This window comes from Equus przewalskii, chromosome 14 (genome assembly GCF_037783145.1).
Source record: "Equus przewalskii isolate Varuska chromosome 14, EquPr2, whole genome shotgun sequence".
Classification (NCBI taxonomy): domain Eukaryota; kingdom Metazoa; phylum Chordata; class Mammalia; order Perissodactyla; family Equidae; genus Equus; species Equus przewalskii.
The window spans coordinates 90,554,468-90,559,471 of NC_091844.1; the positions used below are offsets into that span (position 1 = coordinate 90,554,468).

At 46.6% G+C, this 5,004-nt stretch overlaps 1 long non-coding RNA gene across 1 annotated transcript; it reads left to right on the top strand.

The window, feature by feature from the left end:
- The first annotated feature begins 2,218 nt into the window (after positions 1 to 2,218).
- On the top strand, positions 2,219 to 3,572 carry LOC139075658 (uncharacterized). Its single transcript, XR_011526270.1, has 3 exons — positions 2,219 to 2,366; positions 2,444 to 2,602; positions 3,468 to 3,572. It is a non-coding gene; the product is annotated as an uncharacterized lncRNA (long non-coding RNA).
- Positions 3,573 to 5,004: the final 1,432 nt, after the last annotated feature.

Sequence of the window (5,004 nt, forward strand, 5' to 3'; positions counted from 1 at the left end):
ATCTCAGTCAGGCTGGGAAGGGAAGGACAGTTGTCAAAGAAAAGATCCACTTCTATTGTGGTCAGTATGTTGAATACCCTAAATTAGTGGACCAGCTGTTCCACCATGAAGCCATCCTTTTCCCAGTTTCTTGACTAATATATCAACAGATTCACAGGAAATTAAACAGCTGTTAGATAATCAAAACTCTCATAGAAATACGTCATTAAAACGATATGTAGACAGTAAATACCATCATCTGATTGCCATGAGATTATCATTAGGGACTTTGGAATCTGTTTCAGAATCATAAAGCACTGGTTTGTCTGTATGGAGGAGAAGAATTTTTAATTTACATGTACAGGATTATCAGAAGAAGCAAGTCTCAGATCTGAAATAAAAGCAAGTTATTATGCACTGATTTCTTAGTAGATCGATGTTTCTTCACATAACTGGTAGGTTAATCAACATTGGCAGTGTTACTGCAACAGGGCTGGAGGACTGCTGGGAAGGCAACGAAGAGAACAGGCCTCACGTCCACCGTCCTCCGTCAGGCAGGTGCACAGCGAGCCCAGCACTGGCCTCCAAGACGGAGGTTCTGTGTGTCTTGGGCACTAGTGTGCGAGAAACTCAAAGGCATAATTTTTTTCTGATGCAAATCAGTACGACTGTGATGGGTTGAGTTGTGTCTGTCCAAAATTCATTTTGACAAAATTCACTTCAAAATTGAAGTCCTAAGCCAGCAGCTCAGAATGTGACCTTACTAGGAGATGGGTCTTTACAGAGTAATCAAATCAAGATGAGGTCATTAGGGTGGGCCCTAATCCAACATGACCCGTGTCGTTACTAAAAGAGGAAATCGAGACTCAGAGACATGCACAGAGGGAAGAGGACATGAGGAGACACAGGGGAAGACAGCCTCTACCAGCCAGGGAGAGAGCCTGGAACAGCCCCCCCTCAGGCTCAGGAGGAGCCAGCTCTGCCGACCCCGTGGTCTCAGACTCCCTGCCTCCAGGAGGTGAGACGACACGTTTCTGTTTGAGCCGCCCAGCCCAGTCTGTGTACTTTGTGCGGCCTCCCCGGAAGCTCAGGCACCTGCCTTCTGAACTGCTTCCTGAAACTGTGCTAAAGCTTTCTCTTAGGAACGCAGGAGCACAAAATCAGAAGAGCTCGTCTGTGAAGGGAGGGACATTCCCGATGCCTGTCCTTGTGGCCAGGTGCTGATGCCTGATGATAATTGTACCAAATAAGGAAAACAGCCCCGGGAACCTAAGCTATTTCAATTCCTTTACAGACGTAGGCAGGGTTAGCTGTAACTTACACAGTAAATAGTTAATTCATCCAGTAAATAATCCCAAATGACCAAGATTAAATTGATGATAGAAAGTGAGACGCTAAATAAACGTTTTTCTTTTAAAGTGCTGGAGAGGCACGTGGAGCTGGCTGGAGTTAAGGGATCCCTCACCACGCGGGCGGAGCAGCTGACACTTCCTCTCCCTCTTTTTCTTTTTTGTAAACGCTAGTGTTAAAAAATTACTTTCTAAAATGACATTTCTTATAAACCTAACAACTGTAAGTCTACATTTTCTTTTCAACACATCGAATAATAACAGGAAAAAAATAAACTATTTCAAACACTGAATTTATCTTATTGTCAGAAGAAAACTGTCAAATAATATAGTGAAATGGCTCGAGATGTTCTGATTTCTGGGCCCTAACTGACCTCCCATGGGGCAGGGCCGGGACCCCGAGGAAGGTCAGGGCTGTGGGCTCCGGGCTGCGTCCCCAGCACTGGATTCTTTGCCATCAGGAGCCTGAGTAGCCTCCACTTGCCTCACGACCTTTACCAGCCTTTGGGGTGGGTGTGGCCAGGCCTCTGGGAGGAAAATCACCTTACTTTATGCCTGTAGAGAAGAGGCAGTTAAACTTCCAAATGCGAAGAAAATAATCCCTAAGCTCATTGAAATGCTTTTACCGTCTGAACATCACAAGCGTCTGCAAAAACCCAACAAATACCAGAGGAAAAAAATAGTGCCCTGGGCATTAGTACTTGACATTCTCATCTACATGGAAATGCGTGGGTAAATGTAAATGCTTTGAACTTACTAAACTTTTATTTTCTCACAAAAGGTTGAAGCAGTCCACAATAGGGTCTCTTTAAAATCTCAGCCATCCCACTGATGGATGGATTCCAGGTGACCCTGGTAACAGGGGAACTTAGGATTCAATAGGTTGATGAGAAAATAGGACCTAAGACACTAGCTCAGGGCGCAGTTTGCCTGTCTTTGTGTCAGTTTCTTAGGTCCAAATGACTCGTTGTGCGAACACAGACAAACCTCGTTTTCTCTGTATCTGTCTGACACGTGATTGGAATAATCACAGTGCAGGTCAGGTGAGAAACTCCCTAAAATTTAGAAGTATTTCTGGAAGGAAAAAAACTTAGAGAATGTTCCTTAAACAACAGGTCACCGTATCATATTAAGACTGAATTCATCCTTTCATTGAGCTGCATTTTCTCCCCGTCCGATCCTACATATGGAGGAGAAGAGAAGAGACCAAGTTCTTCACTCCGTCCTGGCTGATGCTGACCTCTTCCAGGAGCACCGCACGGATGCACCCACAAGTAAGGCTTTACCAGCTCTCCGGGCAACCCTTGGCCAGTCAAGCTGACACATAAAATTAGCCATCACAGATGCGCTTATCATTAGTAGAGGCTGTTTGAAAAATCATTGGCATTCTAAAATTAAGTTCACATCACGAGGAAAGGACACTGTGCAACCAGCGCAGTCTGCTGGGGCTGCAGGGCGGGAGGGGAAGGGCCTCAACGTGTGTGCAAGCCCCACCGTCCCTGGGGTCAGCAAGTCCTGCCACTAACGCACTGGGTGGGGGGAAGGGCGAACAGGACTTCTCTGCAAACCACCCTCGTCAGCCAAAAACGAAAGACGAAATTCTCCCATAGGACTGCAGAGTTGTTTACACTCAATGCAGCCGTTCATTTCAGTGACTCTTATAACATTAACGCCAAAATAAAAAACATGCAAAGTCAAATCATAGCTGGGAACTAAACCCAGTGCTTCGAACACAGCAATCCAGAGAAATGAACCTCTCCTAAGTTCAAGGGAAAATTAGCTCCAGTCCCCCCACAACACAGAAAATAAGTAATAGATTTATCCAACATTTCACAACAAAAATAACTTAAGGTACACATTCTGTTTTAATAAACAACTGACTTTGCCAATTTTAAGCGCCAAACACAAATCAGCTCATTAATTGAGAACACATTTTCTTCAGCACTCAAGATGCTGTGGCCATAAGAAGGATTCCTAAGGAGTCTTGTTAGCATCCACACTCCTTAAACAACTTGAAGGAAGTTGGAGGTTGGCAATTAGGGAACGCCTCAAGGAGTTAAAAGAGAAGCGCAAGCTGCTGTTGAAAAGGGGGCTTTAAACAAACTGTGTTGTAACACACCACATATTCGTTATTTGTAGGGAAAATTCTTCCTCGAAATTTCGTATTGCTTCCAGGACGCCTGATAAGATGTGCCGTGCCCAGTTTGTTGTGGTTGTTTTATTAAAATTATTTTGTGGAAATGATTAAATATCCTGACAGTAGAGCACTGCGATCTGCGTGCAAATGCACACCTTGCCTCAAGGATCTACACGGACTTTCTGCCTTCACACAAACACATTTGGACACTTGTCTTTGGCAGCAGGGCTGGATGACAGTATCCTGTAAAGACATTTGCGATTAGAAGCTTTCGGTACTCTTATAAGGAAAGCAAAGGACTGTGACATGAAATTACCATCGCCCTACCAAAACCATTTGAACTTATTTGAGACGTACAAAAAAGAGAAAATACAATTAATGTCAATGTGGCCATTCACTCAACTCAGAAACAAAAATCGCCAGTATATCTATCTAAAGGTCCACATCCCTCCACCCCAATTTCACAGCCGTTCTTCCCCCCAGAGGCTATGACGACCCCACCCTAGTGTTTAGTGTCCTTGTGCTTTCCCTCCCACTCTCACGGTGTTCGTACTCATGCGTGAGCGGTTGACAGGCGGCCGAGTCCACGCTGTGAGCTCTGCGCACCCACGGCCGTCTGCAACCTCGTCTTCCCAAGGGTGCATCTGCACGCTCACCGGTGTTGAAGCTTGGAGCTCGGGCTCCCTTATTTCACTGCTGCCTGGTCCCCGGTCGTGTGAACAGGGCAGAATTTACACACTAAACATGCCTTTTGGTTGTGTTCCCAGTGGACTGGGTAGTTTTCACGATTTGTTTCTAACACTTGACGGGGAGCCAGAGCAGATGTGCAGTGAGGTGTCCTCCACGGGAACCGAGGTGCTGGTGAATTTGAGTCACATCGCTACAACCTGTCGGCAAGAGCATCGATTTCCTTAATACCAGACAGTTTCACAAGTCTGATGTTTGCTCTCTCCAGGCCCCTGACCCCAGGTGTGGTAGACAGGCTCTTAATGCCAGAAAGTCCCTGTAAGACTGTAAATGTCATCTGTATGCCACTGGGTCCAGGACACTCTTCCCAGAACACAAGGCCATGACGTGGGTAGTATTCTTATCTCCTGACATCCCCAGGTGACACCTCTCATTTCACCCTGTGGTAGGAACTCACAGCTCCGTAGATTTATTAGTGACTTTTGTCCTCAGCTGTGGGGGCACACGCAACTTGCTCCTCCTACCCCAATGTACCTGAAGAATTTCCCCTCATTCTTCAAGGCCCAGCTCAGAACATGTCCCTCCTGGGAAGCCTCCTGCACTGGGTGTTAGCCACCCCCTCCCTGTCTCCTCGCCACCATCTCCTCGGCACTGACGGGGGTCCCGAGTCTGGCCTAGGGCCCTGTTAGCAAACAGCAGGGATGAACGTTCTGGACCAAGGATTCCTTGGAGTCCACCACGTGCCAGACGCTGTTCCAGGTCATGCCTCACGTTTTCATGCACCTGGGAGTCCACTCCTGAAGCCCGTGGCAGGGTTTGGGAACCAAGGGGGATCAGGCAGACAAGCCAGGG